Raw genomic sequence first — 14,771 nt, forward strand, 5'->3', positions numbered from 1 at the left:
TAGCACTCGTCCTGTGTGGCAATTTGAATCTGTACTGAAATTAATGCGGATGTGACACATGCTCGCCACACTTTGAGTCCTCAGTAGCCACCAGTGGGTATCATGGTGGGCGGCACAGATCTGTGCTATTTGTCATTACAGAACCTTCTATGGGACAGGGCTGCCCTAGCAGGGCGGAAGCATGTTCTTTCTTAGTTTGGGACTCGCAGGGGGCTGAAGACACAGCCTTGAGAAGCAGGCGGATCCCAGTTCGAATCCCAGTTGCTGATCTTACGAGCTGTGTGACTTAGCCACGTTCAACTTCTCTGTTCCTGTCTCACTCTGTGGGGTCTTGAGGGCCATTTAAGTTAATGCATACAAAGGGCTTCAGAGAAGCAAGGGTAACACACAGTGAGCACCATGCAGGAGTTGGCTTCTGACATCTGCCTGCCCTTGGAAAGCAGCCAGCGCACAGTAGGCCCTGTTAAATGTTTGCTGTTGCCTGAGCAAATGAATGAAAGAATGATTGGCACACAGACTTTATTCTTGGCTCTGGTGAAAGCAGAATACTTCTTTTGAAACCAAATATGATTGCTATTAACACTAGCTCCCACTTACTCAGCACTTACGGGTACCAGGTGCTGCGCCCAGTGTGGTGTGCACCTCCTCCCAGGGAGGCACCCAAGGGCTTCCTATTCCCAAGCCCCCTTTCACAGATGAGAAACTGAGGCTCAGAGACATGAAGCCATTGCGCAGGGAGAAGCTGTGCAGCTTCAGTGGAGGTATTATTATTATGGAAATAGTGATGGAAATGTTTCCATTTATTATGATTATTAATAATTGTCATTATTGCTTTTAGGTCATGAGTGACTGGGTTTATTCTTCTAGCAATGATTTTTTTAAAATACATTTTTTAAAATTGTTGATGGATCTTTATTTTATTTATTTATATGTGGTGCTGAAAATCGGACCCAGTGCCTCACATGCGTACCAGGGATTGAACCCAGGGTGCTTAACCGCTGAGCCACACCCTCATCCCTTTTATATGTTTTATTTAGAGACAGGGTCTCCCTGAGTTGCTTAGGGCCTGGCTAAATTGCTGAGGCTGGCCTTGAACTCCGGATCCTCCTGCCTCAGCCTCCGGAGCTACTGGGATGACAGGCTTGCACCACCACGCCAGGCTCTAGAAGTGACCTGAGCCTCCTGGCTCTCTCTGGATCTTCTCTCTTGGAGGAGGAGGCTGGGGGCACTCCAGGCAGGGGCTGTGGTGGGCGACCCTCGGGAAGGGCCATTGTGATCATCCACCTGCAGGCAGGGAGCAGCCTTCTCAGCTTTCTTTCCTGTGCACAGAAAGGCTTTTGACCCCGACTTCTCTTCTCGGATTCTTTTCTCCCCGCCTGCGTCCCCAGGGCACTGGCCCCTCTCGCGTGCCCGCCCTTCCCCACCTCCCCACGCGCCACAGAGCCATGGCGCGGCCCCAGACAAGGGCGCTTTTCTTCAAAGTGGTTCCCCTTCATCTCGTAAATTCTCAGGCCCGGCTTGATTGGCGGCGGGGAAAGCGAGCCAGGCCCCCGCTCGGCTCCCCAGATACAAAGTGAGTTGTGTGCAGCCTGCCCACGTGAGGTCGGTCACAGGGGCCGGGCCTCTCAGAAATCCCAAAGGACCAAATACCAGAGCACTGGCCACAGGATCCAAATTATCTATGGCAAGACAGAGGAAAGAGCGGACCGAGACAATGGAGAGGCCCTGGGAGCAGATCATTTCTAACCTGAGGTCTGCAGGGACATTTAACTCTTTCCCCCCAGATCTGGTGGCTTCTAGCTGCGCAGTCTGTAGCTTGGAGGGTCCCAGATCCAACCAGTCCGCCGGTTCCTTTTGCCACTTTCAAGAACCTGCGTTTCTCATGCAGCATGATTCCAATGTTTCCCATTTTTAGGCACCAAAATTAGTCCAACTGTGCCTTCTAATTCTGTAGACACAACCCAGCTTGTGCAAATGTCCCTCTCTTCCATTTCTGGGTGGATTTTTGCATATTACAGACTGCCAACTCTGTCGAATGTTCTTAGGGAAAGAGAGAAGTTTAAAAATCATCTAGCTGCTTACCATGAAACAAATGCTGTGGGGCCCAAAGTTCTGATTTAGAGCAAACGCTGCATATGGCACCCTCCTGGAAAGAAAGCCACCAGCCGCGAGCAGGAATTTATTGAGCATGTACTATGGACCACAGTGTTTCCCAGGCTGCTCTCTGTTTGACAGAGCTTATTCTCATAGCAACCCCTTCATCTTCCTCATTTTACAGATGAGGAGACTCAGGTTCTCACAAGATTAAATAACAGCTAAAAATGGGCTAAAGTCAGTTTTGAATGGTCCCTCTAAGTGCAAAGGCCCAAACCTCCACATTTACTAAGTGGGGGTCCATATTGTTATTATCATAAGTACAATGTAACATCTGCAAAAAAAGTAAAAATGCTGTCATCTCTAAGTATAAATTCAGAAAACAAAACTGCATGTAGTCTGTGCTACATTTTAGAAAGATATATTGATGATAGAGAGAAAGGAGGAAAATACTAGAACCATCTTTGCCCAGAGATTGGGTGATTCTTCACTCTCTGCTCCCTTTCCAAATGCTCTCTCTTGCCTTCCAAGTGTTCGTCATGAAGCTTGTGTACCTTTTGCTATTAAGAAAGAAGCGAGCATATGTATGTGTGGTGTGTTGGTGGTGCCCGTGTTGTGTATGCACGTGTGTCGTGCGTGGTAGGTATTGTGTGTTGTGTCAGTCGTGGGTGTGTGTTTTGTATGTGACATGTACGTGGTGTGTGTGTTGTGTCCGTTGTGTGTGAGGCTGTGTGCTCTAAAAGTCAGTGGGAATAGAGAATCTGGTAAACAAGGCCAAACGCCATTGGAATCCCAGTTATTTAAACCTTGCCCAAAATTGCATTGGGGGAGTTCAAAGTCATCCCAGGCCCTGCTGAATCAAAAGTCTTCTGCCCCCTACTCCACGTGCAGCCAAGTGACCGTGCCAGGAGAAAGCCCTTAGACAATGTCCAGGAGGGTGTGCTAACAGGGCTCAGGGGAGTGGGAAAGCTCACCTAACAGAGATAAAGGTTTCCTTCATGCCCGGCCCTCCCTGGCTCTTTGGCCTGCTGCTCACACTTGGCCCTCCCAGGGTTTATCAAGAGCTACCCCAGCAGTCAGGGGAACAGGGACAGGAAAATTCAGCCTGGCCCCCAGGGGGACAAACCCCTGTGTATCTGGCAAGAGACAGCCACACTGATTCCAGGTCTATATTTTTCATTTCTTGTTTTAACAGTCATAAACGCCTTCCGATGCCAAAGCAGAACATGACTTTAATCCAGATAAAATAAAATTCCTAAACCCTGAAAACTATACGGAGATTTACAGGCCAATTTGAAAAAAGCGAGAGCCTCCATGGATTCCAAGAGTGGCACATTCCACCCAGCGGGCGCTGGGTGCTGCCCCAAGGCCCTGCCTCCTGGGGATGAGGTCCCGGGACGCGGTGCTCAGCCCTGCAAATCCACAATCCCTTGGCAGAGCGTGCAGGCAAACGCTGTCCTCTGTGCCGGAGTGTCTCAGATTCCTGGGCTCTGGGGTCTCTTGGCTTTCAGGAGTCCTAATATGTTCCAGCTCCTTTCTCCCCGCCTCCCCCCCCACCCCCAGCTGTTGTAGGAAACCACAGTCAACCTCTTCTTGCTCTCAGCAGCCAAGTTTTCTCTAAGTAAACACAGAATGGAGGAGATCAGCTCTGTTCTGTTCCCAGCACTGAGAGGCGGGGCGAGGCTGGCCTGGTACCAACCCTGAGAACCAGTCTGGGGTGGGTTCCTGGGTAACCACGGGCTGCTGCTTACAGCAGCCTTGCTAGGTGCTGAATGCTGATCCACGCGGCTCCGCAGTTGCTGGGTCACTACTGAACCCAGGAGGTTGGGCCTGTAGGTAGTGGAGTTCGTCTCTTTGCCCCTTCTGGTCCTCTGTCCCCTGCCAGGTCCCAGCCCTGACCCTGCTCCCCCTGCCCCCGGCCAGGAGGCTCACCTGGGTGGACTGTAGCAGTGACTCTCCTGTCCTCTGACTTCCTGTAGGTTTGGACAAGAAGAGAAGGGCCACAGAGGAAGACAAGGAGCTGGGACGTTTGTCCCTGGGCTCGTCTTTACTGCATTGTCCTGGAAGCTGTGCTGCTCCTCGACCCCACAGCTCCTGCTGCTCACGGTCTCCTTACTCCCTGCTTCTAGAGTTTTAGAATCCACCCGACCCTTCCAGCCCCTGCAGCCCCACCCTTTGCTGGCCCCCACCCCATCTCCCTCGGTCCTCCCCAAACCTGGACAAGTCATCTCTGCACCAAACTCTCTGATCACCTGATTTGGGTAGGCCCCGCCTCCTGCCTGGCTTCCCACCAATGCACTTGCATCCTCTCCAGATTGTAGAAGCTCCTAGAAATCGTGAACTTGCTCAGGGTTAACTGCCTGGGATTTGAATTTGGGTTGGTCTGCCTCCAGAGCCCAAGTTTTTAACCTCTAACTACTGTGCAAAAAAATAAACTTTATTCAGCACCCAGTGTGTACCTCCGAGTGGGTTAAGTACTTGGTGCCTTTATTTCACGAATCCTCGCAAAGGCTATTGTAGGTGATACTTACTATCCCCATTTTTATGGGTGAGAAAACTGAGTCACAGAAAGAGGAATTTGCTTACTTGAGGCCACAGTGTTAAAAAGGATCAGAGCTGAGATATGAGTTTCAGACTATCCTCTTCTTAATTACTTCAGTCAAGCTCACTCAGCGTCATGAATCTTCTATCACTGCATGTTATGTATATTGATGTTTCTTTCCTTTTCATTGCTGAGTAGTATTCTATTGGAATACTGAGTAGTATTCTATTCTATAGAACATATATATATATATATAGATAGATAGATAGATAGATATAACACAATGTATCCATCTATCCACCTGTCTATCTGTCCTTCCTTCTTTCCATCTATCTTTCATTCTTCTACCTATCTACTCATTTCCTTTAGAAGAGAACCTGTTGAGGGCAAATGGGAATAGGAAAGACAGTAGCATGAATTGGGTATAACTTTCCTATGTTCATATATGAATATATGACCAGGATAATTCCACATTATGAACAACCACAAGAATGGGATCCTAATTAGAATAACTCATACTTCGTGTATGTATAATATGTCAAAATACATCTACTGTCATGTATATGTTAAAAGAACAATAGAGATGTATTATATATATAAATATAAATATGTATATATATATAAATGATTGACTTTGAAGAAGAAGAAGAAGAAGAAGAAGAAGAAGAAGAAGAAGAAGAAGAAGAAGAAGAAGAAGAAGAAGAAGAGGAGGAGAAGCTGTTGAGTCTGGTGGGGTGGTGCATACCTGCAATCCCAGCAGCTCTGGAGGCTGAGGCAGGAGGATCATGAGTTAAAGGCAGCCTCAGCAACTTAGTGAGACCCTAAGCAACTCAGCAAGACCCTGTCTCAAAATAAGAAATAAACTGGGTGAGGTAGCATATGCCTCTAATCCCAGCAGCTCTAGCGGCTGAGACAAGAGAATTGCAAGTTCAAAGCCAGCCTCAGCAATTTATCGAGGTCCTAAGCAACTCAGTGAGACTCTGTCTCTGAGTAAAATACAAAATAGGGCTGGGGATGTGGCTCAGTGATTGAGTGCCCCTGAGTTCAATGCCCAGTATCTAAATAAATAAATAAATATTTTAAAAGGCTGGGGATTTAGTTCAGTGGTAAAATGCCTCTGGTTTAATCCCTGATAACGAAGGAGGAGGAGGAGGAGGAGGAGGAGGAGGAGGAGGAGGAGGAGGAGACGACCTGTGGGTAAGGGCGTTCACCTTAACATTCAAATTTTAGTAAAGGCACTTCTAACAACCGACATCTAAAGGGAAAGGACTGAGTTTGGAAACCCACACAGCGGTACATTGTAAAGCCACCCCCAAAGAATGCAGTAGTTCTACCTGGTTATCAGTCTGTAACTGGCCAAATTATGGCCGGGCGCCCCAGAGCGTCACATTCTAAAGAGTCACCAGTCCTGAAACCACAGAACCCTGGAAAAAAGGAAGCTGCTGTGTTCCCTGGAGTCTCCAGCACTTCCCACTTCCTCCCCACCTTGGCTGGGCTACTTTCCCCTCCTCAGCCACTCCTTGATCCTTCCACCCCTTTTTAACCCTCTCTGCTGCACCCAGATGCCTGCAGGCCCTTCCGGATGCAAATCAGGGCTGTCACTCCTCGCTTTCTCCAGTCTTGGAAGAGCCCGCCCAGGCCTTAGGCAGTCAAAGACAGTGAGAGAATGAGGAGTATTTACTGATATTTTTATCACTGGGACATACAGGGGCAAGCCCGCGCACCACACACACACACACACACGCACACACACACACACACACACACACACACACACTTTGTGACTTGCAAAGACCAAGTCACAAAGCACTCACTGCACGTGTAATAACCCATTTAATTTGTTTCCTCCAGTAGATTACAAATTCCCTCAGGACAGAGGATGAGCCTGATACACTGTAGGTCTTAGGTACCTCCCTTTTATTGCTTTTTTTTTTTTTTTGTACCAGGGATTGAACTCAGGGACACTCAACAACTGAGCCCCATCCCCAGCCCTATTTTGTATTTTATTTAGAGACAGGGTCTCACTGAATTGCTTAGGGCCTAAGCTAAGTTGCTGAGGCTGGCATTGAACTCGAGATCCTCCTGCTTCAGTGTCCCAAGCCTCTGGGATGACAGGCCTGGCCCTTTATTGCTTGTTGAGATATTTACCAATGTGGTAGCAGTGGACATTGATGCATGGTGGGATGGTCAGTCATTTTCATTTTAATGGTCTTCTATATTGTGTGAACTTTTATGGAGAATTTATGTTTCTGTCTCATTTTGGCTTCTTAACTTTTGGTATTACTTTTATCATCTGGCAAAATAAAAAGCTTTATAAATTAAAAAAAATAAAATAAACAGAATGATAGGAATTTGAAGCATTTCCTCCTGGTAGGGAGGAGAGATTTGGGGACTTGGGGCACCCATAAGATCACATTCATTCAATGACCCTGTGGTGGGAAAACCAAGCTCAAGCATCACAGAGTCAAACCAATCTATGAAGTCAGCTGTGTTTTCCAGGCAGCCTAGCTGCCAGTCATTTTCCCAGCCTCCAGACTGAGTGCCTTAGACCAACTGGGTGGAGTCTGCATGGGCTCCTCCCTCCAGCCCCGATGGATTGGATACTGCTTGAGCTCCTCCCTTTAGTCCCTCACAGCCTAGAGAGCTCCCAAGAGAAGCACCCCATAGAGCATTGCTGCCACCACTTCCTCAGAGCTGTCTTTCAAGATGCCCTGTCACTATCCATGATTGGATGGAACTTCAGAAATGGAGAAAAAAATCACTTACAGACACCTGCATAACATGTCCACAGTTTCTTGGCTTTGGATACTTCTATCTGCCCATCCATCCTCCGTGTTTATTTTCATTTATTCAGCCATACTCCATCTATCCATTTCTCCATCCATCCATTTCTCCATCCATCATCTATCCATTTCTCCATCCATCCATCCATTTATCCATCCATCCTTCCTTCCATCCATTTATCCATCCATCCATCCATCCATCCATTTCTCAATCATCCATCCATCCATTTCTCCATCCATCTATGCATGCATCCATCCATTCATCCACCCATCTCTATTATCCATCAATCCATCCATCTATCCATCCATTTATCCATCCATCCATCCATCCATTCATCCATCCATCTTTATTATCTATTCGCCCATCCACCCATTTATCCATCTGTCATCCATTTATTTACACATATTTCCCCCTTTCCTTTGACCACCTTTAACTTGCCCATTGATGCCAATGAGGCCATGTCTTCCTAAAGCAAAAATGACCATCTCCCAAGAACCTACTGATTACCAGCACAGTGAAAAGGAATCAGAACATTGCTTAACAGACACCTGCCACACGCAAGTGGAGGGAAAAACATCATTTGGAGTTCATTCCTTTGTTAGTGGTTGTAATTACAGAATCTTTGCTTCTGCTTCAATAAAACCTCATTCATTCATAACAATTGGTATGAAGGGCGGGTTGAGAGGTCTGCCTGCATTAAAGGCGCTGTTTAGAATCCTTCAACAAAACCAACTTTTATTTCTTTGGAGTACGCAGGAGAACTTGACAAAGGAAGGATTTCCAAGTAGTAGTAGTATTTATTTCCCTTCTGCTCTAATCAACATTTAAAACTCATCTGGATTGGGCAGGAATTTATTTAGGTAAGAGTGAGGTGTAAAAGCTTTCAGGCAATTTATTCTCTGAAAGACACGAAGCGTGCCCTGCACAATCTTCTGACACGGATACTCTGGTAAACTTGACTTCCCAGGTAATCCAAAGGTAAACTGTAGCTTAGGCCAGGCTGAATTATAACAAATTCCATTATTAGCACAGTTCAAATTAATGAGATTTTCCTTTACTTCAGTTTCAAGAGGCTAAAAGCCATTTAGTAACTCGATACCTCTTGTGAGTCTCATTACTTGAACAGTTTTTAAAACACAGTTTGGTCTTTGGTTACCATAGGAAATTGAAAAGGCCTAATGACTCTGTTCCATTTTGGATTGGAGTTTTATGTCAGGCAATTCATTTAGGCTTTGACGATTTTTTAATTTAAAAAATTCCCCACCAATGCTTGCAAGAGGCATCTGTTAGCACACGGTGAACATGTGAAAAAGGACACTGACCAACCGAGTCAGTTATAAGACAAGGGACAAGGACCGGTTATGCGTCTGAGTTCTGTGAGAAAAGAAAAGAAAAGAAAAGGAAAGGAAAGAAAGAAAGAGAAAGAAAAGAAAAGAAAAGTAAACAAAACTTTCAGACTTTATAATATTTCTCTCTAAGCCACAAATGCAAAAGTTTTTTCCCCTTGTATTCTGTGTCTGGCAACCTCTTAAATTAAGTTGGATTTGTCCCAAGGACCAAATAACAAAATTAATTCATGAACTAGGGCCTTCTAGAAAGTTTATTCCTTTCATTTTGTTTAGTCACTTTTATAGGTCCTTTCCTTCTTCGAAGTAATTTGGATTTGATTGCTTCTTCGTGAAATTCTAATGTCAAGACTGTGTCTAATTTCTGTTTTATGAAGAAATCTGGAAACTATACGAAGGAATGAATTGAGATGCAGAGTCAAATAAAATCTGTAATGTGATAACTCTATCAACTCTGCCTGGAAAGATCCTGTATTTCAATTAGATCCTGAGACATGTTCTTACATAAACTGACAGCCTCTGATTGACAGTGTTCATCTTCCTGGAAAACACAATTTACAAGGACAAGGTGGTGAGCCGGCTTCCGTGTTCCAAAGGTACATTGGGTTTCTGGCTTCATCCAAGTACGACTGGCAGCAGGCTCGCTTCCACATGAAACGCGAATTGCAAACCCATTAAAAATTCCCACCAAAAAAAAAAAAAAAAAGGTATTTAAAATTTAAAGTAATAATAATACTACTTAGCATTTAAACAGTACTTTACATCTTCAAAGCACTCCGTAAACAGTGGTTCCAATTCTCCAGGCGTGCAGGGGTCTTTGATGTAGAGAAGCGCTGGGAGCGCAGTGGGGGAGACGGAGCTACATCTAGAATAACTGGGCCCAATTAGCTAATTGTAACACTTCCATTTCTTCCCCCTGTTCAGTTTCACTTTTTTTTCCCCCCAACTACCTTTTGTTCTCATTTACAGCCCTCACAGGGTCACCTAGGCAGGTCTGCTGATAGTAACCAGGCTCCCATCTAAACCTGTCCACGAGACCCCCTACCCCCTTCCCCCCAGCTCATGATGGAAAAAGCAAAACAAGAAATTGGTGATCCTGGGCCAGTCTCTGGAGATGGCCCCCATGGATAATATCTAAAGATCCAGGAGGGCTAATCTCACAGACCCTGAGACCCGCAGCATGTAGAGTTGATAGTTCTCCCCGTAGGCCATGCTCAGCATGGGCAGGGCTGTGGGGAAGCAGGGATCTTGTGAAGCAAGAATCTTCTCCACGCTCAGTGGAATAATAAATTGGCATCACTTTTTGCAAAAATCTATTGAAATTGCAATCTTTCTGGGCTGGGGCTTTGGCTCAGGGGTAGTGCACTTGCCTGGCATGTGTGAGGCACTGGGTTCGATTCTCAGCACCACATATAAATTAAAAATAAATAAATAAAGGTCTATAAACAACTAAAAAATAAAAATTAAAAAAAAGTGCAATCTTTTAGCCTGGTGCAGTGCTGCACGCCTATTAATCCTAGCGGATAGGGAGGCTGAGGCAGGAGGATTGCGAGTTCAAAGCCAGCCTCGGCAAAAGTGAAGTGCTAAGCAACTCAGTGAGTCCCTGTCTCTAAATAAAACACAAAATAGGGCTGGGGATGTGACTAGTGGTTGAGTGCCCCTGAATTCAATCCCCAGTACCCCCCCCCCAAAAAAAAATTCTTTCATATCTTTTGATTCTGTTGTTCTATTGGTGGGAATTTGTTTTAATGACAAACTCACACAAGTGTGCAAATAAATATGCAAGCACTTCGGTAAGCCACAACTGTAGTAGTGAAAAACTGTGGAGCACTGAGGACCCACCAATACAGGGGAGGTAAAGCAGAACACATCCCAGCTGTAGCTCACCCAGCACTGTCACTTGCAGGCTAACAACATGGATCTACATGCTCGTCCATGGGGAGGGTTATGGGCTCAATCATCCAACACACCTCCAGAACACACAGAGGATCCACTGGGGAACAAGAGGTGGTTTCCATACATTCTGTCCTTCTCTTGGGAAAGTATTTCATGAATAAGCACATTTTGAGTAATTACAGATTTCTTAGGTTATAAATTAAAAAAAAAGCAAGTTGCATGGAAAATCCACTTTTGGCAGTTTCTAAAAAATATACACTTATCATCTTTACCCAGCATTCCAATCTTGGCTAATTACCCAGGAGAATTGAAAACTTTTATTTACACCAATGTGAATGTGAAGTTTACACCAATGTGAATGTGTAAACTTTTATTTACACCAACGTGAATGTTTGCCGCAGTCCAGCTGCAGCAAAATAGCCGGGGGGTGACGAATAACTTGTGTACGTTGATACAGCAGGAATAGGAGCCATTTATTGTAGGGCAACAGAGCTATTAATACCTTTTGCACAGCTTATCTTAATTAGCATAAACTAGATACATCAGTCAACCAATAAGGAATCTCCACACTTAATGGCTCACTTTTGTTACTTTTCAAACCACTCCCTCTGACATTTTGCCAGGCACCATCCAGACTTGTTTACGAACTCTAACATTTCTCTGGCAAAATACCAGGTGTTATTTTTGACTTATTTACAGACCTTAACAAATGTTTATTTGTAAATGCCTCCAAAGTGGAAACAACCCTATTCTTCAACTGGTGAATGGAAAAACAAACTGTGGTATGTCTACCAATGGAATACTATAGAGCTCTAAAAAGGATCAAAGCACTGATTCATGGTAACAATGTGAATGAACCTCAAATGCATTATGCTAAGTGAAAGAAACTAGATTCAGATGGATATGTACCTTATGATTCCATTGGTATGACATTATGGAAAAGTCAAATTATAGAAACAGAGAATAGATTAGTCATTGATAGGAGCTGGGGGTGGAAGAAGGAATTGATTACAAGAGGGGCAAGGAGGGATGTTTGAGGGTCAAGATGATGCTGAATGGAATTGTTGTGGACCTCAGTTGGTTATATCAGTTATAATTCTGATATAACCATAGATATTTTTTCAAAAGTTATAGAACTCAACACTAAAAATGGAAGATTTTACTATATGTAAATTATACCTCAATAAGGAAAAACAGTGACATACAAAAGATTTATAAAGTATATGACCATTTTTGTAAATAATAATAGTAATGACATATGCTAAAGTACACTTAGGAAAAAAAAAAAAAAACATCTAGCTGAATATCCAGGGTGCCAGATGGCTAACAAGGAGTTATCTAGGTTGGGGAAAGCGATGTTTCATTTTCTCAATTACACATTTCTTTGATGTTTGAATATTTAATAGGGCATGTATTACTTTCAAATTTAGAGGGGAAAATCAGATTATTATACAAAATTTAATCCCCAGTGCTGGCCAGTTTGCTGAGGAGGAGCTCAGAGCTGGCTAGAGATGCTCAGGCTAGGATTTGGCCAGGATTTGGGCCCTGGCCAGCCCTGGCCCTTTGCGCTGTTGAAGATGCAACTTGACTTCTCAGATTCCCGCACCTGGGAAACTCCCTTCTCTCTGGCCTGGGATGCCCCTACCCACCCCAGGCCCCTCTGGGCTGCTGCTGTGAGGAACTGGCCCTCCAGGTCCCATAAGACTGATTTTTCTGGACAGGTTAGAGTGACCCTCGGAGCCTTGTGGTCCGAGGTGATTTAGATGTGAATAGCTGACACTTATGGACACTTGCTTTGTGCCAATCCCTGGTTGGGGCTTACTGCGGAGTATTTGCCTTTTATTCCTTTTTTTGACAAATGTCTGTTAAACACTGACCATGTTCTAGGCCCTAGGGATATTGGAGGGACCGTACAGAGAGAGAGAGAGAGAGAGAGAGAGAGAGAAACCAACACCCCAAATCCTGCCCTGAGGGGACTCACATTCTAATGGGTGAGGACAGGCAAAAATACAGACCACCAAATGTATGCCATGTCAGGTGACTAATGTTTTTTTTTTTTTTCTCTCTCTCTCTCTTTTTGATATTGGGGAATGCTTTATCACTGCATTACTGAACTACAGGTAGGCACCACCCTCCCTAGCCCCAGAGGGCCTTTCTGATATGCTGTCATTTGACCCGAGGGAAGTGAGGAAGGGAGCAGAACAGAGGGAGGGGCCCAGCAAGGGCGAGGCTTGGAGAAGGGTATGTGACCAGGACCACTGAAGGTCGGTGAGGTCGAAGATTAAATGCTTGGCCTAAAATGAACCCAATACACACATTCAGAAATGGCTGGCCAGAAAGGGGACCTGGGGCCAGAGGGGAAAGTCAGCCTACACAGCCACCTTCAGGCCATAGAAAAGTGTTTTTCTGAGTAAGGTGGGCGCCATGGCAGAGTTTAGAGCAGAGGAGCCACACGGTCAACTTAGGTTTGATCTCTGCCAAGCATAGACTGTCTGGAACAGGAGTCCAAGCTACAGAGGAACAGGGGCCACTTGACCCATGTGCAAAGGAGGATAATAATAGCATCTCCCTCCTAGGGGTCTTTGGAGGATTTAACAAGATGGTCGCACAGAATGCCTGGTCTGGTGCCTGGTGCAAGGGAATAATAGCTCAATAAATATGCCCATTCTATTTTTTTTTTTTTTTTTGGTTCCAGGGATTGAACCCAGGGACCTTTAACCACTGAGCCATGTCCCCAGCCCTTTTTATATTTTATTTAGAGACAGGGTCTCACTAAGTTGCTAAGTGCTTACACCACTGTGTCCAGCATAAATATGTCCATTCTTACTGGGCACATGGCTCACGCCTGTAACCCCAGAGACAGGGAGGCTGAGTCAGGAGGATCATGAGTTCAAAGCCAGCCTTAGCAACTTAGCAAGACTCTGTCTCTAAATAATATTAAAAATTTGGGCTGGGGTTGTGGCTCGGCGGTAGAGTGTTTACCTAGTATGTGCAGGGCCCTGGGTTCGATTCTCAGCACCACATAAAAATGAATGAGTGGAATAAAGGTATTGTGTCCAACTACAACTAAAAAATAAATTTTAAAAAAATATTAAAAATTTGCTGAGAATGTGGCTCAGTGGTTAAGTGCCCCCCGTATCAAAAATTTAAAATAAATAAATAAATTAAAAGGGCTGGGGATGTGGCTCAGTGGTAGGGCACCCTTGGATTCCAACCCCAGGACCACACGCATTCAAAAAAAAAAAAAAAGCTCATGCTTGTTACTGACTTCTCTGTGGGTCAAGGTAATTATGCTCACATTATGGATGAAAAGACTGAGGTTCTGAGAGGTAAGGTCACCATCAATTCAGGTGGCTAGTAAGTGGCAGGACCGTATGGCACTAGGCCATCATAGGACTTGGGAGGAGTCACACCAACCCATGAAAAGGTGGGAAACTCAGAACAAGGTGGTCTGATTCTTTGGGAGCTTTTAGAGTCTTATCTTAAGCAGTAGTGGCTGGAGTTCAAATCCTGCCTTGCACTTGCAAGCTGTGTGACCTTGGGCCAATCACTTCACCTCTCTGAAGTTGTCTCCTTTGTAAAATGGAACTGGGAGAGGATCCACCTGATGAGATAGTGTGAAGATTAAATGCTTGGCCTAAAATGAGCCCAATATACACATTCAGAGGGCAAAAAGGAAATATTGTAAGAGAGGCATGGTTGTGTGGTTGGGCTGTATCTTGCCAGGTTAGATCTGCTAGGAGATGGGAGAAGAAAGCCTTTCTTCTGTTGGAGTTTTGAGAAGTGACTGAGAAGTGACTACTAGATTAAAATGAGCAGGCTCGTCAGGGATGCAGGTAAACAGTGACCCCATCATATAACCACAAAGAGGGAACAAAGCTCAAGGTGCTTTGAGTTTGTGCGTGGTTGACGAGACACAATGTCTGCTCACGGGAAAATCATTTTCAGAATCTACTATTTTTCAAGCGAAGGGGAATATTTACTGAGGACTTTTTTTTTTTTTTTTTGATTCAAGAAAGGCTTCTATATTCAGTAACCATTGTGAAACGCTAGTAGCAAATCCCTATCACAAACTCGCTAACATTTACAGAAGCCGTTGTGATTAAGTG

The sequence above is a fragment of the Urocitellus parryii genome, chromosome 3 (genome assembly GCF_045843805.1).
Source record: "Urocitellus parryii isolate mUroPar1 chromosome 3, mUroPar1.hap1, whole genome shotgun sequence".
NCBI lineage: Eukaryota > Metazoa > Chordata > Mammalia > Rodentia > Sciuridae > Urocitellus > Urocitellus parryii.